Genomic DNA, 27,367 nt, shown 5'->3' with positions numbered 1-27,367 from the left:
AAATTTCACAATAAGATTTGTATATGGAAGGGAAATACTCGTATCAAATTTCGTACGTATATTAATTTAAGACATTTTCGGAAGGGAATCTTGTACGTGGGCTATGATCAACAATGGGCCAATTGGTCGATATGAAAATACAAATTATGGACCAATTATGAAAATAAGGGATTTTTTTTTGGACCAATCAAGAAATTAGTTTCTCTTTGTAAAATTTTTTGAAGATATCAAAATTCTAATTTTAATAACTAATTGGGGATATGTACTTTTATATGGGAGGTATATGAAATTGAAAACCGATTTCGCCAATTTTCAACAGGAATAGAGCACTCATGCAAGAACGAATGTATGATGCTTCTCATGGAATTACATCGCATAGTTTTCCTAAAAATTACCGACCGGTTTTGATTATTTCATATTTTCATAGTAATCGACAAACCGGCTTTTTATATCGAATAACCGGTTTTTAATTACATTATTTCATATAATTCATTTATAATAATATATGCATGTGTATAAAAACCGACAAAATTACGCAAATATGTAAAGATTTTCAATAAATCCAATGAAAAACAAAAATGCTCCAATATTTTGTTAAAAACCAAAGCGGTAAAGAGTTAAAGTTAATATACGATGTTAAAAAAAGATGGAATTTATTATCAAAAATAATGTGAATATGGAAATGAGTAAATCACGATTACTAGACTTTTCTTTAATACCTTCCTCATCTATAATAGCTTTAAAAGAGTTATCTAAGGATTTTTTAACACTTATAGAGGGCGAAGCAATTAAGAATTGTGTAACAGGTTTATGAAAGGACTTAATGAACGCAGAATAAAAGTAACACTTTAAAAGTTTACTTAAGTCTAGGAAAGCACCCGACTAATGACCACATTTTAAAATACTTTACCAAAACATAATCCAAAGAGTTTGCTGTAGAATAATATAATCGTTTAATTCCATGCAATGAGTTGGGTGAAGAATTAGTTGATTCTGATGATTTAAGTTTTGAAATTGATAATTCTACAAGTCTAATTTCCGATTTTAAGAGCACAACCAATAAGTTGGTAATTATAGTTGACGTACATAATAATAAATAAAAGAAAATAAATTTATATTAAAACAAGTTAGAGTGCTATATTCGGCTGTCCGAATCTTAAATACCCTCCACCAGCTACTTCTATGTTATAACTTTTCTAATTGATCAAATATTTGTAGAAATAAGTTTTCTCATGTCTTTAATAGAAAAAATCCCAAATGTTAAATCTATTACAATTCGAAAATTTATTGAACATATAAATTTAGTAATTTGCGTGTATGCATGTGTGAAAGATTTAGAGATTTTCAAAATACAAATACATATATAATTTTGTTCTACACAAAATTATGTTCCAAACAAATTAATAATGCTCTTTAAATACGGTTAAAGCGCTTTTAGGGGCTGGACCTAGTATACGAGAAATAGAATTTTTGTATACAAAATTAATATTTTTGCCAAATTATGTATCAATAGCTTTATTTGGTAATAAGTAATGTGCGTTTAAGAAATTTTCGTAAAAGGACTTTGTATGGGAACTATGTCCAATTATGTATATAAAAACAAAATTTCTGAACTCTGTATCTATATCATTACTTGGTAATAAATATTGTGAATCTAAGTGATTTTCTGGACCTAGTATGAGAACTTTGACCAAAAATGGACCGGTCGTAAAACAATTTTATAGTGAATTTATGTATATAAGAGCAATATTTTTGATAAATGTATGGATATAAATATTTGGTTATGAGTTATGTGCGTTTTTCTGATTTTCGGAAGGGAACCTTGTATGTGTGTTTTTCTAAAAACGACCTTATATGGGAGCTATGATCAATTATGGACCGATCGGAAAAACATTTCACAATATTTCTCTGTATATGAGTAACACTTGTGTCAAACTTTATATAGATATCTTAATTTAGTAATGAGTTACGTGCGTTTAAGTTATTTTCGGGAGGGGACCTTGTATGGCAGCTATGATCAATTATGGACCGATCGGAAAAAGATTTCATAGTAATATTTCTACATATGCTTATTTTTTTCGAAGTTGTTTCAAATTTTGATTCATAACTTTTCCCGATGTGAACCGATTTTGCCCATTTTCAACACCAAACAACTTAGGAAAACGAAGAATATTTTGGGTGATTTTGGTTAAATTCTCTTGCTTTTTTTTATAGTGAGCATGTTTTACACAGACAGACGGACATAGCTAAATCGACTCAGAATTTGATAAGGACCCAGAATATATATACTTTGTTGGGTGTCAGATGAATATTTCATGGTGTTACAAACGGAATGTAGATTCATATTTCATTGTAAATATTTTAAATAAAATGAAATATATTTTGAAATACACATAATCCGCAAACTGGGTTTTTACACAGAGAAAACAGATTCGTTATAATAACCGAATTTGTTTCCAATCGAATTCAGCCGGTTCTCACAAATATACCAAAATTCGATTCTAATTATTGAAAAATTGCGTTACTATTACTGAATATATTGTGTGCACAACTATTTTTGTTTATTATTCGGTAATGTGAATTGAATTTATTGGTATTTGCAACTGAAATATTATTTATTGAAAACAAATTTTTTGGATTTTGTGTATTTTAAAATATATTTAATTTTGTTTAAAATATTTACAATAAAATATGAATGAATAAACTTACAAAACTTATATAGATATATAAGTTGATGGTTGATGATGGAAATTTGATGTTTATGTGTCGGAAATTTTGCTCTTCATCCTGTCCAACAACTAAAATAACACAAATATATTAGAAGATAAAAAACATATTAAACATTACCTTTTCTATCCGATCTTTCCGATTTTATTTATCCGCAAATTCAATTTGGCTTTTTTTAAATATAAATCCATTTTATTTTATATATTTTTATAAACGTCAACTAAAATCACCAACTTATTGGTTGTGAACATCGAATTTGGTTCCTCTAATCATCATTCAATTTTAAATAACGTTTCCATTGATAATTGGTTGCAGTGCTCAATATTTTTTACTCTCTACTATTTTTCGGTTGCAACGACTAATATTTGATGTTCTGACGATTTAATTCTAAATTAAAATTGGCCTCATTTACTGAATTTACGAAAAAATTTAATAACCGATACAATTCAGTTCAAACTATTGATATGGAAATTGTTAAAACCGCCATTCGATTATAATTATGGTTTTTTAGTACTGAATATAGAAAATTTGTTAATTTTACAGATTTTTAATAACAGCAATAGAATTTTAATTAATTTAACTAAATATTTATCATAGTAGCCGATTTCCAATCAATCTTTTTTCTGTGTGTGGATATTTGTTGCTTTCGATTTAACTTTGTTAAGAAATTAACAAAGTTGTTCAGTAACAGAATTGAGAATTTTATTTGTAATTACTTGTTGGTTTGGTGATTTTTGAAACACTTTTTTATACCCTCTATCAAAAAAGATGTTTGTTCTTTTTATTCCGTTTGTAACACATTGAAATATTCGTCTAAGACCCGTCCGTCTGTTTGTTGAAAACACGGTACTGTCTAAATGGCGAAATGGGCAAAATCCACGATTGCGCCTAGCCCCCATATAAGGCCCCCTGCAGAAAATTACTTTATCGCTAATAACAGGCTAAAAGAAGCATCTATAGCGGTGAAATTCGCCACATACATGTTTTATGGGAACCTAAATCTCTTTGTAAAATTTTATAAGGATACTCCCTTAATTGACCCTATTTCCCATATAAGGGCGCCATCAGTAAATTACTTTAATGTTTATAACTGAACTTACGGAGCAATATAGCAATTAAATTCGACATAATTTAGGTTTATATTAACTAAAATCGTTTTCTTAAATTTTATGAGGATCGGTTCATAATTGACCCTACCCCGCATATAAGCTCCCCTTCAGAAAATGACTTTAACGCTCATTACTGACTCAAAAATGCGGGTACAGCGGCGCGTATGAGCCAAAACCGCTCTACTAAATTTTATGAGAGTCAGTCTATAATTGACCCTACCCTCCTATAAGATCCCCTTCAGAAAAATACTTCAACGCTCATTGCTCATTTAAAAAAGCGATTATAGCAGTGATATCCTAAATAAACAAATCTTGTGTTAGCGAAAAACTCTTTATCAAATTTTATAGGGATCGGTCTATAATTGACCCTACCCTCCATATAAGGTCGCTTTTGGAAAACGACTGTAAAACTCATTACTGGCTATAACATTCAAATATGACTACATGTAATGTTTGTTTGTATGGGATTGAAGATAGACAACATCGGTCTACGTTTTTGAATAGCCCCCATACAAGTGGGCCCACGAAAAAGAGCTTTAATGGGCACCTTTAAAAAATGACTATAATGATTACTGGCTTCTTAGTAATTATATGGCAACGAAATTTTAAATATTAATACACTGAAAAAATCCATCCATACGAAAAATTTCGTACATTGTACGAATAGTTCGTTGTTTCGTACAACGAAATTCTTTCGTTAATTTTAAAATAAATTGTTAATTTTAAAATAAATTTTCCAATTTTAGTTCAAAATTATTCTCTACACGAATTTTCAATTTTTTTATGAAAATAATTCGAGAATAATATTATACTTTTTCTTAAATTTTATAAAAATGTTGTAGTTTTATTTAATCATAATATAATTAATATCATTATGTTTAATTTCGCTAAAATTTAAGAAAAAAATATTACGAAAGGTTTTCGTACTTTCGTAAAAATTGAAAAGGGTTTTATTACATAATATTTCGTATTATACACGAAATTTTTGTAAATATTACGAAAATAGAAGTTACGAATTTTTTTCGTAAAGTTGAGTATGGATTATTTTCAGTGTAGTAAACGTCTTAAGTATTTCTAAAAAGGCTAAAATAAAACCTCAAATAATTATTTGTCGAATAAACCAAATATGATTATAACCCGAATAATTAAATACCCTAATGTATACTCAACAATCTGTAAACAAACGTTTGCTAAACTATAAAACCTGCATAAACAAATAAATACGAAGAAAATTTACACATGTGTTTTACCCTCAACACTTCGTAAATTCTTCTTATAAATATAAAAGGTTAAGATGAAAATATTACGTATGTATTTAATGACACATAAGGTACATGGATTTTAGGTTAAAGTTGATATTAGTTTTGTTAGCATTGCTTCTATTTGTTCTCTAGAATTTGTTACACTATTCAAATAAAATGTTTGTACAAAGGTATTACGCAATTGTGTAAGGATTTAGCTTTATATTATGTGATGTGTCCAGAAATACAAACAGCCATAAAATATACATATGTATTTGAGTAGTGAATGCCATTAAAGGTAAATTGAAGTAAGCCCAGTATGGCTACAGATGTTTGCAGTAATTGAAAGTGTTATTTGGAATAAAAATATCCCCATTTTCTAATGTCTTAGTAATTGAATGTGTTTTGTTGACTTACCAGGACAACTTAAGTAACGAATCAAATTTGTTTCATGTCAAGATCATTTGTAAATAACTGTTTCGTAAAATTTCAAATTAGATTGAAATTTATTTATATAGAAGGACAAGGTAGAGGCTATTAAAGAGAATTTGATTTCATTTACAAAGCAACTGAATATACATATGTATATAAATGCCATTTGTAATTATTTAATCTTAATATTTATTTTGAAATTACTAACCGCTACTAACATACATATATTCAATATGTAGTGTCAACACAGTATTTATATATAGTATTAATATAAATTGTATGATTTCTTTAAAGATTATCTTTTATTTTATCTTAAATTTAATTAAAATTATTTTTTTTCACTTTAAAAAATTTTCATATTTGTAGTAACAAACAAATAAGTTAAAAGTCGATCATAGCTGATTTAGTGGGGCAGTGTGGCCAGCATAGCCTTTGTATGACTAAATTTTTTATACCCACCATCAAAAAAGATGGGGGGTATATTGATTTTGTCATTCCGTTTGCAATACAACGAAATATTGGTCTTAGACTCATAAGAGTATTTATATTTTTGGTCCTTATTAAATTCTAAGACAATCTAGTCATGTATGTCTGTCCGTCCGTCTGTCTGTTGAAATTAAGGGAGGAGCTAGACAGTTCAAATTACGCATAAATATTCAGTATTGATATGGTTTGTTTGGTATTGAAAACGAGCAATATTCCACATTTTCGGATAGCCACCATACAAGAGGACCTCCAAAAACAGCTTTAAAGAGTATATGTGCTTTAAAAGCACGAGTATAGAGATGAAATTCGAAAAAAATAAGTATCATATGAGTCAAAATCTATCTACCAAATTTTTTTGTGTATCGGTCCATAATTTACCCTACCGTCCATATAAGATCCGTAAAATAACTATAACGATAATTCTGGCTTAAAAATAAGAATATAACAATGAAATTCTACACACATAAGTTCATTGCGGGTCAAAATCTTTCTAGAAAATTATATATGGATCGGTTCATAATTGACCCAACCCCCCCATATAAGGTCCCCTTCAAAAAATGACTTTAATGCTCATTACCGTCTTAAAAATACAAATAAAGCAATAAAATTCGACACACATAAGTTTAATGCGAGCCAAAAGCTCTATTATTCCCCCCATATAAGGTCCCTTTCAGAAAATGACTTTAACACTTTTTACTGGCCTTAAATTTCGAGTATAGCGATGAAATTCGGTACAACTAAGTTTCTTATGAACCAAACTCTCTCTACCAATTTTTTTAAGGTTCGGCCCATAAAAGACCCTAATCCCCATATAAGGTCCCCTCCTGTGAATTACTTAAATGCTCATTACTGGCTCAAAAATACGAATATAGTGACGAAATTCGACACAAATAACTCTTATATGAGCCCATTACTGACTTAAAAATACGAATAGTGAAATACAATTTTACACTATTAAGTTTCTCTCGAGCCAAAATCTCTTTACTAAATTGTATGTGATAATTAGTGCCTTAAAAACATGAGTTATGAAATTCGCAAAATGTGTGAGTAATTCACCCAAACTGACCCTAGCCCTTATAAAAGGTTTTCTTCAGAAAAAAATTTTGGTTATAAAAAAATACGAGCTTTCCTTATTTAAACTACGAGTATTGCGATGAAATTTGACTTCAACAAGTTCTATACAAAATGAAATCTTTGTACACAATTTCATAAGTATCGGTTTATAATTGACGCATATGAAGGTCCTCTTCAGAAAATTATTCATACTCTCACGGTTTAAAAATTTAAAAAATAATATTTTGTTATTTCAAAAGAGCTCAGTCCATAATTGACTTAAGTCATATTGCAAATATCACCCTGATGTTTAAAGAGGAGCATTCCTTTTACAGTACCTATATGGTAGACGTTTTGACGGTGGGTATATGAGAATATAATACTATCACTTGTTATACCATCCACCATCATCGTTGGTGATATACGGTATATATCAATTTGTCATTCTGTTTGTAACACTGAGAAATATTCATCTAAGACCTAACAAAGTATATATATTCTTGATCCTTATGAAATTCTGAGTCGATCTAGATATGTCCGTCTGTCCGTCGGTCTGTCTGTCTGATAAAACACGCTCACGTTAAAACAAAGCAATGAAACTCAACAAAATTCACTCAAAATATTCAACATTATCTTGAGCAAGTTGGTATAGAAAATCAGCAAGATCAATGAAATAGTTTCAGAGTTATGAGTAAAAATTTAAGACAACCCCGAAAAATGTCGATTTTTCAAATATTTATTTGTATTTTTTACAAAAACTACTGCAGATAAATTTATGAATTTTGTCAGAGCTACATCCCTGGTGCCAGAATCAACATTGTTAAAAATCGGAAAAATCGGTTCACGTTTTCATATACCTCCCATACAAATGTACATACTTATTCTCGGAAAATGTGTTTATTGTTAATAACTTCCGTTACAATATCGACATCTTTACAAAATTTTACAAATTATAGTTTTATGTCATAATTCTTGGCACAAATATAATTTTTATCTACATAAATGTTAACATAAATTTTTTTTCCGATCGGTCATAGCTGCAATACAAGGTTCCCTTCCGAAAGTAGCCATAACTCATTACCTAATTAAGATATTTTTACAAATTTTACAAAAATATCACACTTATAGACAAATGTAACTGTTAGTTTTTTCCTTTTCGCCAACAATTTTTCATATCTTCTACATAAGGTTAAACGCACCTTACTAATTATATAATGAAGATAAAAAATTACTTTTATGCACAGAAAAGTCAATGTAACATTTTGATCAGTCCATAATTGGTTATAGCTCCCGAACAATGTTATCTTTAGAAAAACACTTAAATGCATACAACTCATTGCCAAAGAAATTTAAATTGTAAATTTCCGTTGTGAAAGGTCAAAACATGAAAAAAAGGGAGAAATGATGTAAAATGGCCAAAAGTACTGTTTTATAATTAAAAAATGGTTTTGTCTGTTCTAAAGCAAAATACTTTCGATTTAGATTTTAAAATGTCAGAAATATGTGTTGGGAAAGATTCGTTGTGAACGTTGGACCAGGGGGGAGGGTGAAACAGGCATGTAGGTAATTTAAACTTAACGGTTAGTTATGTATAGTTTATGCTTTGCTGTCATCAGGCAAAGCATATATTTTAGAAAAATTAAATTAAAATGGGTACAAAGAGGATTTCGTGTTTTTTTATAAGGTCCATAACTAACTTTAAGAAAATTTAAAAATAAATATATCTTTACTTAGAAGTTTCAATTAGTTATATCATTATTCCAAAAAATCAAAAAGGGACGAAATATGTAACGCAGTAAAATTATTATTTTTCAAATGAAGAAACAAAAGTAATTTCTACTTATATACTTTTAACCATAGCTGTAAAATAATGATTAGTAATCTTAATCATTATTATTTAGATTATTTTTATTAAATAGGTATAATTAATAATTAATTAACGATTATTTATTTTTTTTTTAATTAATTATTGATTACGAATAAAAATAATCTAAAAATAATCAGGGATTAATTGGAATTAATGAAAATTAAAAAAAATCAATCAAAAAATTAGTTGATTATTTTTAAGGATTAATTTTGATTATTTTCCATATATTTAGTACAATTTCCTCCCAAGAAAAACTCTAAAAAAATTAATTATTTTTTTATTTTTATACCCTCCACCAACATCAGTGGTGATAGAGGGTATAAATAGGTTTGTCATTCCGTGTGTAACACCAAGAAATATTCATCTGAGACCCAACAAAGTATATATATTCTGGATCCTTTTAAAATTCTGAGTCGATTTAGATATGTCCGTCTGTCTGTCTGTTTAAAACACGCTCACGTCAAAACTAAGCCAAACAAATAGACCAAATTCACTTGAAATATTCTTTATTAACCTAAGCAGTTTGGTATTAATAATGGGCAAAATCGGTTTTTTACACATTCTGGTGAAATTTTTTCCAAAACTATGCAAGATAATTCCATGAAAATCACAACAAATTCGTTCCAACACAAGAGCATAATTCCTGCTGGAAATTGCCAGCATCGGTCCACAATTTCATATACCTTCCATACAAAAGTACATATTCCCGGAAAATGGGTTTTTTGTTAAAAACTTTCGTCGCAATTTTGATATATTCACAAAATTTTAAAAATTAAAATCTTAAGTCAAAGGTATTCATTCACAGTAAAATTTTTTTGGATGGGTTCATAATTGGACATAGCTTCCATACAAGGTCATTCCCAAAAATCACTTAAACACACATAATTCATTACTTAATTGAGATATCCAAATAAAATTTGGTACAAGTATATCCCTCACATGAGGAAATATTAATGTGAAATTTTTTTCCGATCGGTCCATAATTGGTCATAGCTCCCATACAAAGTCCCCTTTCGAAAATCAATTAAACGCACATAAATCATTACTTAATTAAGATATCGAATTTGGTATAAGTGTTGCTCATATGCATATAAATATTACAGTGAAAGATTTTTTCGATCGGTCCATAACTGGTCAAAGCTCCCATACAAGGTCCCCTCCCGAAAATCACTTAAACGTACATAACTCATTAAAAAATATTTATATCCATACATTTAGCAAAATATTGCTCTTATATGCATACATAAATAACACTATACCATTGTTTTACGATTGGTTCATATTTCATCATAACTCTCATACTAGGTCCCCTCCAGAAAATCACCTAAATTCACAATACTCAATACCATATAATGATATAGATACATAATTTTAAAAATTTTTTCTTTATATACATAATTGGATATAGCTCCCATAAAAAGTCCTTTTACGAAAATCTCTTGAAAGCACATAACTCATTACCAAAGAATGCCATTGAAAGATTTTTTCACGATCGGTTCCATAAAAGGTTCCCTTCAGAAAATCACTTTAACACACATTACTTGTTACTAAATCACGATACAAAATTTGACTGAAATATTGATTTTATGTACAGAAATTAAGCTTAAAGAATCTTTTACGATCGGTCTATAATTGATCATATCTCCCATACTAGGTCCAGCCCCTAAAAACGCTTTAATAGTATTTAATTAGTTGCATTATCAATTTGTGTAGAACAAAATTATATACATATGTATTTTAAAAATCCTTAAATATTTCAAACACATACATGCAAATTACTAAATATCGCTATGCGTTATAAAAATGTTAAGATAAAGGCGTTTGTAATGTTGAATAAATTTCTACAAATACTTGATAAATTAGAAATGTATAAATATAAAAGTAGCTGGTGGAGGGTATTTAAGATTCGGCCCAGCCGAATATAGCACTCTAACTTGTTATTTTGAAATTTCATTTGAATGTGTGTTTGTTTGTATGTTTGAACGGTCTAGACCACTAAACGTAATGGGCTACTTTTTGAAATTTGAAGTGGGCGATGAGCCACGCCCATGTTAAGAAAATATAAAATTCGTATATTTGAGATAATATAACAGTTAGAGTCCTTAAATTTTGTCGGAGTCATTTCAGTGTCAATATGATTATTTAGGATAAAAATTGGCGGACTAGCGTTAGGGGGCGTGGCACCTCCCATATTAATTAAATACAAAAATTCGTTTATCTTGGACTCTATTACAGCTAGAATCTTAAAATTTTGCATGAATAACTTTGAAATCCTCGTAAATATTTTGGGTAATAAATTGGCGGACTACACATGAGGGAAGCGGCACCTCCGATATAAATTTAAAAAAAAATTGTTTATTTTGTAAACAATTACAGTTACAATCTTAAAATTTTGCATGAATAATTCTAACATCCATGTAAACATTTTGGGTAATAAATTTTCGAACTACCCATGAGAGGAGTAGCCCCTCCCATATTAATTAAATCAATTTTTATACCCTCCACCACCATCAGTGGTGATAGAGGGTATATATAACTTTGTCATTCCGTGTGTAACACCAAGAAATATTCATCTGAGACCCAACAAAGTATATATATTCTTGGTCCTTATGAAATTCTGAGTCGAATTAGCTATGTCCGTCTGTCTGTCCGTCTGTCTGCCTAAAACACGCTCACGTTAAAACTAAGCCAAGGACATTAACCAAATTCACCGAAAATATTTGTTGTTATCCTAAGCAGATTGCTATTGAAAATGGGCAAAATCGGTTCTCATCGGGAAAAGTTATGAATCAAAATTTGAAACAACCTCGAAAAAAATAAGCATTTTTTACACATTCTGATGTAATTTTCTCAAAAACTATGGAAGATAATTCCATAAAAATCGGCATACATTCGTTTCCGCACAAAAGCTTAATATCTGTGGAAAATCGCCAGAATCAATCCACAATTTCATATACCTCCCATACAAAAGTACATATTACCGGAAATTTGGTTTTTTGTTAATAGCTTCCGTCGTTATGTCGATATCTTCAAAAAATTTTAGACATTAAAATTCTATGATAATAGAATTTATTCAGAGGAAAAATTTTTTGGATGGGTCCATAATTGGTCATAGCTCCCATACAAGGTCCCCTCCCGAAAATCACTTAAACTCGCATAACTCATTAGTAAATTAAGATATCGATATAAAATTTGGTACAAGTATTGCTTTTATATACAGAAATATTACAATGAAAGCTTTTTTGGATCGGTCTATAATTGGTCATAGCTTCCCACACAAGGTCCCCTCCTGAAAATCGCTTAAACTCGCATAACTCATTACTAAATCAAGATATTGATATAAAATTTGGTACAAGTATTGCTTTTATATACTGAAATATAACAATGGAAGTTTCTTTGGATCGGTCCATATTTGGTCATAGCTCCCATATAAGGTCCCCTCCCGAAAATCACTTAAATGCACATAACTCATTACTAAATTAAGATATCGATATAAAATTTGGTACAATTATTGCTTTTATATACAGAAATATTACTATGAAAGCTTTTTTGGATCGGTCCATATTTGGTCATAGCTCCCATACAAGGTCCCCTCCCGAAAATCACTTAAACGCACATAACTCATTACTAAATTAAGATATCGATGTAAAATTTGGTACAGGTATTGCTCTTATATATAGAAATATTACAATGAAAGCTTTTTTGGATCGGTCCATAATTGGTGATAGCTCACATACAAGGTCCATTCCGAAAATCAGGTCCCCTCCCGAAAATCATTATTCAATTAAGATATCGATGTAAAGTTTAGTACAAATATTGCTCTTATATACAGAAATATTACAAAGAAAGATTTTTCCGATCGGTTCATATTTGGTCATAGCTCCCATACAAGGTCCCCTACCGAAACTCTTTTAAACGTGCATAACTCATTACTAAGTTAAGATATCGATATAAAATTTGGTACAAGTATTGCTTATATACAGAGAAATAACATTGTGAAATGTTTTTCCGGACGGTCCACAATTGATCATAGCTCCCATATAAGGTCCGTTTTAGAAAAACACACATACAAGGTTCCCTTCCGAAAATCAGAAAAAACGCACATAACTCATAACCAAATGTTTATATCCATACATTTAGCAAAACATTGCTCTTATGTACATAAATTCACTATAAAATTGTTTTATGACCGGTCCATATTTCGTCATAGCTCTCATACTAGGTCCAGAAAATCACTTAGATTCACAATATTTATTACCAAGTATAATTCTGAAATATTGTCTTTATGTACATAATTGGTCATAGCTCCCATACAAAGTCCTTTTACGAAAGCTATTGATACATAATTTGGCAAAAATAATAGTTTTGTATACTTCTATTTCTCTTATACTAGGTCCAGCCCCTAAAAGCGCTTTAACCGTATTTAAAGAGCATTATCAATTTGTGTTGAACAAAATTTTGTGTAGAACAAAATTATATATGTATTTGTATTTTGAAAATCTATAAATCTTCCACACACATACAAACATGCAAATTACTAATTTTATAATGTTCAATGAATCTTGGAATTGTAATAGATTTAACTATTGGGATTTTTTCTATTAAAGACATGAGAAAACTTATTTCTACAAATATTTGATCAATTAGAAAAGTAATAACATAGAAGTAGCTGGTGGAGGGTATTTAAGATTCGGCACAGCCGAATATAGCACTCTAACTTGTTTTTATCTTAGGATAATATAACAATTAGAATCCTCAAATTTTGTCGGAACCACTTTAGTGTCAATATGATTATTTAGAATAAAATGTGGGCAGATTATTGTTATGGGGCGTGGCACCTCCCATATAAATTAAATTCAAAAATTCTTTTATCTTGGAAACTATTACAGTTAGAATCTTAAAATTTTGCACGAATAACTTCAGCATCCATGTAAACATTTTGTGAAATAAATTGGCAGACTATCCATGAGGGGAGCGGCACCTCCTATATTAATTAAATGAACAAAATGTTTATATTGAAATAATATAACAGTTAGATTCCTCAAATTTTGTCGGAGGCATGTTAGTATCAATATGATTATTTGGGATAAAGAGTGGGCGGACTAGCGTTAGGCGGAGTGGCACCTTCCATATAAATTAAACACAAAAATTCGTTTGTCATGGAAACTGTTACAGTTAGAATCTTAAAATTTTGCACAAATAATTTTAACATCAATGTAATTGATTTTTGGTATTAAATTGGCGGACTACTATGGGGGCTTGGAGCACCATATAAATAAAATAGAAAAATTCGTATATCTGAGAATCTATTAGAGCTAGAATCTTAAAATTTTTTATGAATAACATCGACATTCATGTGAACATTTAGAAAATAACGAACGGACTCTTAATGGGGGGCTTGGCAAAACATATATGAATTAAATAAAAAATTTCTTATATCTTGAAAACTGTTAGACAATTCCAACTGTTCATAGTTAGAACTTACAATAATTTTTTTGCCATCTCTCATATGTAATATATTGTTAATCTGGAAAACTATTGTTGTTAAAATTTTTAAAATCTTTAAGTGGGTAAAACAAAAAATATTGTATATCGCAACGTATAAGAATATGAATTATTTTTTAAGAATAAAAGTATATTATTCACTATAACCGCAGGAAAGGATAAAGATTTGTATAAGTATTGTAGTAAATGTAAATGTTCTATTAATAAGTAATTTATGTTTTATGATTTTATTTAGACTTTACCATCATAACATCCACATAAATGGTAAACAAATCTAACATCTACATTGCATATTTATGCATATGACCAGAGGAGTAATACATACATTCATATATGTTAGTAACATAACTGTGGAATGAAACTTTCTCCTTCCATCCACAAAAAATATGTACATATGAATACATAACATGTAAACAGGAGAAATGCAACATAACATTGGATTATATGTATTGTATTTTACATAATTTAGATAGAATTGAAAAGTTGCAAAAGGGTATTTTACAGAAAGTTGACGAAAAATTTTAGTATTTGGCTGTTAACAGGACAAAGTTAAGCTGCACTGAAAACCAAAACAAAAATATATATATTAATCTCATTTTAAATAGCACTATATGTACGTACAATGTATTAATATATGTCCCTTAGACCGACTCATTCTGTATAAAAACTAAAAATTTACCTCGCTTTGTTTTATGATGATTTTCAAAATTTTTATGTCAAGCGATGTCCGTTGGTAAGCTGGACCATATTAAAAAGGTATTTTTGATTTATTATTTTTTTTTTTTAAATTTCAGTTTTGTTTTGAAACAATATATCCAACCAACATGGAGCATCGTTTGAAAAAACAAAACAAAGATTTTTTGAAACTAGGTAAAATATTGAATTGAACATCGTTTACCCCATAGGATATTTTCTTGAAAACTGAACAGCTCACGAACGAATAACACTAAACCCAATATATTTTAGGTAACATCATATTATATAAGAGGGAATATTTTAAAGGGGGTAACTTAATCACCATTTTTGTGAGTCGTTCTAATGTACATATATATGCATATGTTGCCATAAAAATGTAAATATATCCTGATGCGTAAACATATTATATTAGCCGGAAAATAATGTCGAGATAGTTGGTGGACGTGGCTGCGGTTTCATAAATAATAAATTTTGAACATATGTTTCAACCGGAAGAGTTAAGCAAGATGAGAATAAATACATCAGATTAAAATCATTTGCACTACAACAATCTCTTCTCTTAAGAAAAACATAAAAATATTAAAATAACAATACACAATTATACACAATTTAAGATGTATATATACAGAAAACAGATCGTTTGAAAATCGATTATCATTATAAATATTTAGTTAAATTAATTACAATTGTATCCCTGTTATAGAAAAACTGTATAATTAACTGATTTTTTATATTCAGTATTAAAAAAGTATAATAATAATCGAATTGTGGTTGTAACAAATTCCAAATTAATAATTTGAACTGAATTGTATCGGTTATTATATTTATTTGTTAATTCAGTAAAAGCAACCATCTTTTATTTAGGATTAATACGTAAGAACATCTAATATTAGTTGCTGTGACCGAAAAACTGTTAAAAGTATAAAATATTGAGCACTGCAATCAATTATCATTTGAAAAAATTATTTAAAATTTAATTACGGTTAAAGGAACCAAATTCGATGTTTACAACCAATTAATTGGTAATTATAGTTGACGTATACAAAAATAAACAAATTTATAATTTAAAATAAAAAAATCGATTTATATTTGGGAATAAATTAATGCAGAAATTTGGATAAAAAAGGTAATGTTTAATGTTTTATATATTATAATCTATTTTATGTTATGTTTCTATAATATTTAATAATTTTGCAGCAGCGTTAAGGCGTGAAAAGCTATTGTTCCTTTGAAAATGTTTGACAGAAAGAGAAGCAAAATCCCTGAAACATAAAAATCTATGTTTATTACCACCAAAATCTTAAAACTAAAGGGAAGAAGTTCTTATTTTATATTTATATACAAGTTTTGTAAGCTTATACATATTGTAATGTAAATATTTTAAACAAAATAATATTTTAAAAATAAAAATATTTTAAAAATACACACGATCCACAAATTGTTTTTTAATTAATAATATTTTAGTTACAAATACCAATAATTTTAATACAGATTACCGAATAATAAATAAAAAAAATTGTGTACACCATATATTCAGTAATAGTAACCAAATTTTACAATAGTTGCAATCGAATTTTTGTATAGTTGTGAGAATCGACTAAATTCGATTGGAAACAAATTCGGTTATCACAACGAATCTGTTTTCTCTGTGTAGTTGTTAACTGTTATATTCTAATAAATAAATAATACTTTTAATGGTATATACAATATACAAATTTTACCGTTTTTTACCCACCATCAAAAAACATGGGGGGTATATTGTTTTTGTCATTTCGTTTGTAACACATCAAAAATTCGTCTAATACCCATAAAAGTATATATATTCTGGGTCCTTATTAGATTCTAAGCCGAACCAGCCAACTATCCATGTCCGTCCGTTTGTCTGTTGAAAAGACGATAGAGTCCAAACGGGAATAGCTACAGAGCAGAAATTTTGCACAGCTATTTTAAGTTAATGCAGGTTGTTTGGTATTGAAACGATTTTGTCTAGCCCCTATATAAGGTCCCCTTCAGAAAATGACCTTAACTCTTATAACTAGCCAGAAAACGCACATAACTGTCTAAAAGAAGTACACAGAGAAAACAGATTCGTTATGATAACCGAATTTGTTTCCAATCGAATTCAGCCGGTTCTCACAACTATACCAAAATTCGATTGTAATTATTGAAAAATTGCGTTACTATTACTAAATATATTGTGTACACAACTATTTTTGTTTATTATTCGGTAATGTGGATTGAAATTTTTGGTATTTGCAACTAATATATTATTTATTGAAAACCAATTTGTGGATTTTGTGTATTTTAAAATATATTTCATTTTATTTAAAATATTTTCAAAATATATAAATTTATATAAACGTACAAAACTTATTTTAATAAAAATACTACTTTTGCCTTTAGTTTTGATAATTTGGTGGTAAACGCTATGTTTATGTGCCAGGGATTTTGTTCTTTATCCTGTCCAACATGTCTATAAGGTACTACCTTTCACACCTTTCCGCAGCTGCAAAATTATTAACACTAATGGAAAAATAACACAAAAAAGATTATAAGATATAACATATATTAAACATTACCTTTTTTAATCTGATTTTTTCACATAAAGTAATCCTCAAACGTTTTTCGATTTTTTTAATTATAAATTCATTTTGTTTTATTTATTTTTGTATACGTCAACTATTATTACCTCTTAATCGGTTACGAACATCGAATTTAGTTCCTTTAACCGTAATTAAATTTTAAATATTTTTTTCAATTGATAATTGATTGCAGTGCTCAATATTTTTTACTTTCTACTATTTTTCGGTTGCAGCGACTTATATTTGATGTTCTTACGTTTTAATTCTAAATAAAAGTCGGCTTCATTGACTGAATTCATAAAAAAATTAATAACCGATACAATTCAGTTCAAATTATTGATATGAAAATTGTTGAAACCGCAATTCCATTATAATTGTGGTTTTTTAGTAAGTAATATAGAAAATTAGTTAATTTTACAGATTTTTAATAACAGCGATACAATTTTAGTTAATTTAACTAAATATTTATCACCGATTTCCAATCGATCTTTTTTCTGTGTGTATATATAGTGGTGAAATTCGGCACAAAAATGTTATTTAGGAACTTAAATCTCTTTGTAAAATTTAATAAGGATCGACAATTTTGCCATAGAGGGTTTTATGCAAATAAATGTAAATTTAGATATGTAAGTCTGTCTGTCTGTTTAAAACACGCGTAAAAACTTAGCTAAATAAATAGAACAAATTCACCGTAAATATTCATTGTTATCCTAAGCAGTTTGGTATTGAAAATCAGCAAAATCGCTTTACAACGTAAAAAGTTATGAATAAAAATTTCAGACTAGCTCCAAAAAATTAATCCTTTTTATATTTCTTAAGGAGATTTCTCAAAAGCTACAGAAGATAATTCGATAAATTTTGTCACACACAATTGGTCACGGTTCACAATTTGTCAAAGCTCCCATATAAGGCCCACTTACGAAAATTACTTAAATGGACATACTGACAAATAAAACCAGCGAGATAAAATTTAACTCGAATATGTTTCATATATGTATAAGTCACTCTACTAAATTTTTTGGAATCGGGCCTCAATTGATCATAGCTCCTATATAAAGTCCACTTCAGAAAATCACCTAAATGGGCATATTTCATTGATACGAATTTCTTCTATATATGTATCAATCAATCTACTATTTTTTTTTTCCAGATCGGCCCACAATTGTTCATTGCTCTCATATAAGGTCCACTTCAGAAAATAAATTATAACGTTATAAGAATAAAATTTGTTTTATGTTTTGTGTACATATAAACCATTCTATTTTATCCCGATCTTACCGTCTATTATTGGTCATAGCTCTTATAAATTAAATTTAAAACAAAAATGTTACGTTTTCATATACATAAATCACTTTACGAATTTTTTCCAGATAGGCCCACAATTGGCTCTCATATAAGGTCTACTTCCAAAAATCACTCAAACGAATATTATTCATTGTATTATCGAGATAAAATTCCTCTTAAATATTTTTTTCTGAATCGGCATATTTTTTGTTATAAGTCGCTTAGGTGGCCCACTTCTGAAATGATGTGAATGCGCTATTTCATTGATTTTAAGCTATTATGATAAAATTCGATATAAAAAAAATTGTTTTTTATGAATAATCCAACGATTTTTGTATAAATATTCTCTACTGATAGGCTTTGTTTGGAGTTAAAAATATAGAAAATATTGGTCCACATTTTCGGGTAGTCCCCATACAAGTGGACCTTCAGAAAATAAATAACCCCAAAAGGTCCACTTTTGCAAATGACTATAGAAAGAACGTTACATAAAATACGAGTTTTTCTTATTTAAAAATACGAGTATAGCGATAAAAATTTACATAAACAAGTTCTATACAAAACTAAATCTATGTACACAATTTTATAAATTTATCACTTCATAATTAAATTTAGAATATTACTCATACGCTCACTGTTAAAAATTGATTTAAGTCATATTCCAAATATCACCCTGATGATTATATGGAATCATTCCTTTTACGACATACAGAATCTTATATACTCACCATCAAGAGTATATAAGATTCGGCACAGCCGAATACAACATTGTTTTTTTTATTTTTATACCCTAGACCACTACAGTAGAAAGGTATTATGCGATTGTGCTGATGTTTGTAACACCCAAAAATATTGGACCTCACACAACTTACCAATTGGCTCAGAATCAATTTCTGATTTTTTCCAATAGTTGGCAATTTATTTTCCCCTATTTTTAAGAGAACGATCTTGTGCAAAGTTTTTGCACATGCCAAGGTCTCTATTGTGCTATCAGTATCGTCGACCTATGTAAACCAGGTTTACATCAAAACAAAGCAATAGAAATTATTAAAATTTAGTTCGTTATTATAATTCCATTCGACTAGTAAGGCAATCTTTCGTTTTACAAGATACGATACACCATACCGCTTCAACATGATATACATATTAATAAATTCGTAATGACATTTAAAATTGTTATCTGGTAATGATACAAACATATTGACAATCTTACATTTAAACTATAATTTCGTTATTTGTTCGTAATATGAACATACATAAATATATGTATATCTGTAAACAAATAAAAAATCTTATTTTAAAATTCGTCACGCACATCTAACTTAATGTTAGGCTTTCCCCAGAAAGTATATATTTGAGTAGCATGTATACATGTTAAATAAATTAGGAATCCCAAACACAAGAACTTTGGACTACAAAATAATAATTTAAGTTATACCTTTGTATTTAAAAAATTTTATTAATTCATAAATTAAAAAAATGTTTAAGGTTAACCCTAAATAAATTTTTATACCTACCATCAAAACGGGTGTATTGATTTTATCATTCCGTTTGTAACACAGTGAAATATTGGTCATAAACCATGTTGAAATTACGATCACACGGGAGGAGCTATTTTGTACAAACATTCACTATTGATAAAGTTTGATAATATCGGTTCACGTTTTCGGATAGGCCCCATACAAATGGACCTCCAAAAAACAGCTTAAACGTTCATAACTGTTTTAGAAGTACGAGTAAAGCGATGACATTCATATTTATATTTGACCATACACCCCCACATAAGGTCCTCTTCAGAAAATGACATTAACAAACATTTTAGGCCTAAATATTCGAGTATAACGATTAAATTCGGTATAAGTAAGTTTCTTACAAGCCAAAACTTCTCTACCCTCCACATAGGGTCCCCATCTGAAAAAACCTATAACGCTTATTACTGACTTAAAAATACAAATATAGTGACGAAATTCGACACACGTAAGTTTTATTCGAGCCAAACTTTATCTACTAAATTTAATGATCATCGGTCCATAAATTACCCTACCGCTTCATAAAATTACTTTTACGCTTCTTACTATATACGCATGTAGCAATAAACCCTACCATCATATGCGGGTAGGACTGCACTGGCCTAAAAATTCGACTAAATCGATGAAATGCGTACACAAAAGTTTCTTACGACCCAAAACTTCTCTATAAATTTTTTTTAAGAACAGACCATAAATGACGCTATCCCTCATATAAGGTCTCCTTTGAAAAGTTTCCTTAAGGAAAGATTTTTGGTTATTAAAATACGAGATTTCCTTATTTTAAAACACGAGTATAGCGATGAAATTTGACATAAATAAATTCTACACAAAACAATCTATTTACAAAATTTTTCAGAAAATTACTCATACACCCACGGTTTAAAAATTTAACAAAAATGTTTTGTGTTAAAAAATTAATATTTTGTTAGTCATTTTCCAAATATCACCCTGATGATTATGGGAAAACATTTCTTTTTTGGCATACAGTTTGATGGTGGGTATATAAGATTCGGCACAGCTGAATAAAACATTCTCACTTGTTGTTTTTTTTAAAAATGTCACGTACTGCTAAAAGTTTATTAATAGGACTTTCTTCGCATTTTATCGACCAATATGTATAAATGTAATAGAGTATTTAATTCAATCATGTGTTAATATAAATATCAATAAACAATAGCGATATTGAATTGTTTTAAACATATTATCATCATTCATTTGTTATTATTTATCATTATTGTATTTAAGTAAATACAATTACTAACAGTGTGTAGCAAATTATTCGACAGACTAAAAATATGAAATATGAAAATAATCTACATAAATTTATAGAAGTGTAAGTGTATATCTCTTTTATAAGGTCTTTTTCAGAAAATTACTAACGCTCCAAACTAAATTAAAATTCTAATATGGTATGCGATTTTTAGACCAAATCACGTTTGAGAAAAGCATATTTTCCATTTTTTATAACAATTTCATTTTAATAATTTCGGAATCAACCAAATGCACTTTTATCTAAAAATTTTAATATAATATTAACTACACTGCATTTTTAACATTTACATCGATAGTTGCAAATTGATTGTATGATTGCCACTTTAAATTTAAATTGATATGATTACATCGATATGTTAATATATTATACATATATATGTATATGTATGCTCCTTAATTGTAAAATACTATTTGTATATAGACAACACGTACACCAATATTTTTAATTACTTATATTCCAATATAAAAGTTAAATTAAATTATTACATTTATAACATTTGTCGTAAGCTTAAAAAATTAGATTAAGTATAGTTCCATTTGGAAGTTAGATTCATGAGTACAAAGGAGCCAACTCATTTAGGTCTATATGATTATGGAACAAAATTTATCTCTGGGTAAAAAAATGCGACAAAATTTTTCATAACATTGGTAGTTTTCGTAAAACTACATAAGAATTGGGAAAAAAACATATTTTTTTCAATAAATTGTATAGCTATATTATAGGTGTTTGGCTAAAGTTTTCTTTACCCACCATCAAAAAATACCTTGAAATATTGCTCATAGACCCACAAAACTATGTATATTCTGGGCCCATATTAAATTCTAAGACGAGCAAGCCATGTCCCTTCGTCCGTCCGTCAGTCTGTTAAAATCACAATAGAGACCGATGGGAGTAGCTAGATAGTTGAAATTTTGCACAAATATTTCCTTTTGTTAAGGTTAGTTTGATATTGAAAATGGCTAATATCGGTCCATGTTTTCGTATAGCCCATATACATGTGGAACCCAAAAAACTTTAACGGTCATAAATATTTTATAAGTACAAGTATGGCGATAAAATTTCGAATTAACAAAGTTCCATATGAGACAATATCTCTACCGACTTTTATGAGAATCAGTCCATAATTTATTTAATCTCCATATGAGTATCCCTTCAGAAAATGGCTAAAAAAAAACAAATTATGCAATTCGACATAAGAAACTTTTATACGAATGTTAATCTTCCTAACTAATAAGACGCTTTCAGAAAATAACATTAACGCTAATTACTGGTATAAAAGTACAGCGATGATATTCAATGTAAACAAGATTTATATGAAACAAATTCGGTCTACAAAAAGTTATGATAAGTCAGTAATTGACCGTACCACTCATTTGATAGGAGAATTCAGAAAATTACCTGTACATAGATGAAAATCGATTTATCATTCAGAAAATTATTCTAGGAAAGGAATGCACCCCTATAAACATCAGGGTGATATTTGGAATATGAAATAAGTCAATAATGGACTGAGCTCTTTCGAGGGGGTTGTTACCGATATTGCCCGTTCTTTATTTCAAACAAACCCTAGCAATATTTATGAAAAATTAGAACTGTCTAGCTCCTCCCGTGTAGTCTCTATCGTGATTTTTACAGATAGACGGACGCACGGGCATGGCGGGATCATCTTAGAATTTAATAAGGACCCAGAATATATACGTTTATCGGTCTATGACCAATATTTCGATGTGTTACAAACGGAATGACAAAATCAATCTTTTTTGATGGTGGGTATAAAAAGGTCGACTTACGAAAATCACGCTAATATTTTATTGAATCATAAAGTTATCGGGATAAAATTGAACCGGAATATGTTTTGTGTACACATAAACCCTTCCTCCAAGTTTTTTCCTGATCATTGCTCCCATATAACGACCCGTTCCGAAAATCACTTAAACGCATATATTTCATTGAATTGTTAAGTTATCAGAATAAAATTCGACTTGAATAAGTTTTGTGTACATATATACTGGAGTATTCAAACGATTAATCGTCGATCGATTAATTTTTTACGATTAATCGTTCGAATAAATGATAATTGTCAAATTTCAAATAACGAATAAATCGAATAATTTCTATCAATTAACCGATTAAGAAAAACTCACTATTTAGCAGTAAAATTACCATATAGTTTCTACATAATTGAACATTTTTATTATAAATTTTCTTCTTTTCTTAATTTCTTAATAATTTTTCTTAAATAAAAAAAAAGTTATTTGATGATTTTTGAAAAGAAATCATGGAAATAATTATATAGCCTTTATTTCTACAACAAGTTTTTTCGGAACATTGTTGTGTTCTCAACTATTTCCAATAAGTTCTTCAGCAACAGTTATAGATGAACTAGTGTTTAAGGGAACGTATGAATTCTAGAACTCGTTGAAAATCTTAAAAGTACTTTCTTTATATAGAAAAGCATTTCACATAAACAGGAATGGTTTATAATATTTGAGAAGAACTAAACATAAAATAAAAGTGAAAGAAGTGAAAATCATAATTTTGTTTATAAAGCGTGCAAAAGTTATTTCCAAACATGAAAAAATCTATGCGTACAGGAAACTGTGGACCATTAGTTTTTCATAATCGGCTCTTTAAAGGACTTTAAAGTTTTTCAAATGAAGGTGAGTGCCTCTGCTTCGAAATAATATAATTTATTTCAAATCATCAAGATCATCAAGAAAGAATTGGAAATCTTAAAGAAAATTTGTCACAAATAAGTTGTTAAAATTTTTTGTATCGAAAATGAAACCTTATTAAATTTAATTTCTATATATATAAATAATAAATATGGATAGAATGTACATATTACCAGCTTCCATTTGACACCAATATTAGCATCATAAAATGCATATAACTATTTTAAATATTTGTTTGTAGTTCTTCAAATTTGAAATCCTTTTATAAGGACATGAAAATCGGAGTACGCAGAATTGCTATATGTGAAAGTGAATGCTTTTTTAATATTGTTACAGGGTGTAATATGAAGAAAATTATTGTAAAACGCAATAGTAACACTTAGTTTCCTTTTGTTCGAATAACCGATTAATTTTAATTATCCGATTATTAAACGGCTAACGTAAAACCTTAAATAATTATTTGTCGAATAAACTGAATACAACAAAAACCCGAATAATTGAATACTCTAATATATACCATTCTACAATTTTTTTTCTGGATCGGTCCATTAAGTGATTTTCCACTTCTGAAAATCACTTAAACACATATACTTCATCGAATTATAAAGTTAACAGGATAAAATTCAACTTGTTTATGTTTTGTGTGCAATTAAATTATTTTACTAAATTTCCGCATCGGTTTATTATTGGTCATAGCTCCAATATAAGGTCTACTTCCGAAAAATACTTAATTGCACATATTTCATTAATTAATAAAGTAATTGGGGTAAAATTTTATTTTCATTTATTATGTATGTACATAAATCGTTATACTTAAACGCAAATTGACAATTAAAGTTTTTGGGATAAAATAAATTCATATTTCTGAATATCACTGAATACCACATAATTCACTATTAAATGATAGGGCCTACAGACCCTTAAGAAATGTTCGTCCGCATTTGTATTTCATATTCTGACAAAAAAATAAAACTCTAACAAAAGCATTTATTGAATCAGTAAAAAAATTGACTGAAAATTACATTTATTTTAATAAAGTGTTTGTTAGAAAATATTTTCCATCTGTGTGAAAATCAAACAAACTCATTATAAACCCAAACAAAAATATTTATAAAAATTTAAGCAAACGATTGTTAAGAAAAAAAATTGTGCATATAGCTCCTATAAAAAGTCATCAACATCGTTTCAAAAATCACTTAGAGAATTTCTTTCATTCATTTCGATTTTGCCGATGCCCGATAATATTTTTATTCTTGATATTTGGGCATCGGAAAAATCGGCCCATAAGTCGTAGCACTCGTACGAGGTCAATTTTAGTTACCTCACTACGGAAACAAAACTTTTGTCGAGTTATATTAAAATTAAATAGTTAAATGTGTTTTAACAAAATAATCTTGCTGATGGAGGGTGTTTAAGATTCGACAGGGCCGAATATACGTAGCACTCTAACATGTTATTTTTAACGAAATAGTATTTTTTACTCATACTATTTCGTTAATATATATTCATTAAAATTTTAGGTTATTTCAATTGTGGCTTAAAACCATTGTTAATGGATTTGTGAGGAAGTCTCATAAAATTGTTTATGTAGGTTTTATATCATGAGGAAATTCGTTGCAAAGTAGTGTTATTTATTTGGTTAAATAAAATAATAAAATTTAATTTATAAAATTTTGTATATCTTCTCTTATGTTTAATATTCCAATTTTGTAATTAGTGCAGAATTAAATTATGAACAAAATTACTTTTTATCAATTAGTTGTCAAATATTTAACATAAAATAAAATCTTCTTCATATTTGTTGTTAAAAAAGAGTATTGCAGAAATTAGTACTGTTGATAATGAAATTTTAACGATTTTAAATTTATACCCAAAATATAATGATTTAATATATTGTAAATGTAAATATGTTCTGCACCTCGTATTTGACATATCATAGAATCTATGCAAATAAAATTTTATGATATACATTTCTACTTCTACTATTAACATGTACGTCTGTGAACATTCAAATGAATACCATACATATGATTTGTTATTAGAAAAATTTCATTATATACATGCATATGTATATGTATATATAGTATAATTTAATTTGTAAACTACACAAAGTAAATATGTTTTATTGGATTATGATTTCAGAGCAAAAACTAAATATTAGACTTTAAAATGGAAATTACTCAAAATATACATGAACTAATTACTCACTATTGCTGGGGATTATTAAAAGTATACAATCTAATACAAAACGCTATAATTTGAATTGTTAACATTCCCAGCAACACTTTTTATTACAAAATAAGATATTAAATTGCTTACATTTACTTGAAATATGATTATAATGTCATTTCATTTGGAAAATATTGAATAATTGGCAAAAGATACAAACAAATATATGAATATTCAGGATCATTATTAAATTCTGTTCTGACGGAAAGTGCTGCCATTTTAGCTTTTTTATACCCTCCACCACCATCAGTGGTGATAGACAGTATGTATAAGTTTGACATTTCGAGTTTAATACCAAGAAATATTCATCTGAGACCCAGCAAAGTATATATTCTGGGTTCATATAAAATTCATATTCGAATTAGATATGTCCGTCTGTCTGTCTGTCTGTCTGTCTGTCTGTCTGTCTGTCTGTGTAAAACACGCTCACGTTTAAACCAACTCAGCAAAAAAAGTAAGGAAAAAGAATTAGAATTTTCACCACAAATAACATACTTGAAGTACTTCCAATTTCGGTGAAAAACCTATGAATTTTACATTAGCATGTCATTGGAGGGATGTTGTTCAATTTTGACGACTTTGAACTACATCTAATCTTATTTTTAGAAGCACTACAAATTCGATATTTGGATTTCAAAAACAAACCATATTCTTTCAATGACATGCTTATATAAATTTC

The sequence above is a fragment of the Lucilia cuprina genome, chromosome 2 (assembly GCF_022045245.1).
Source record: "Lucilia cuprina isolate Lc7/37 chromosome 2, ASM2204524v1, whole genome shotgun sequence".
In the NCBI taxonomy this organism is placed as follows: domain Eukaryota; kingdom Metazoa; phylum Arthropoda; class Insecta; order Diptera; family Calliphoridae; genus Lucilia; species Lucilia cuprina.
This window is presented reverse-complemented; position numbering follows the sequence as displayed.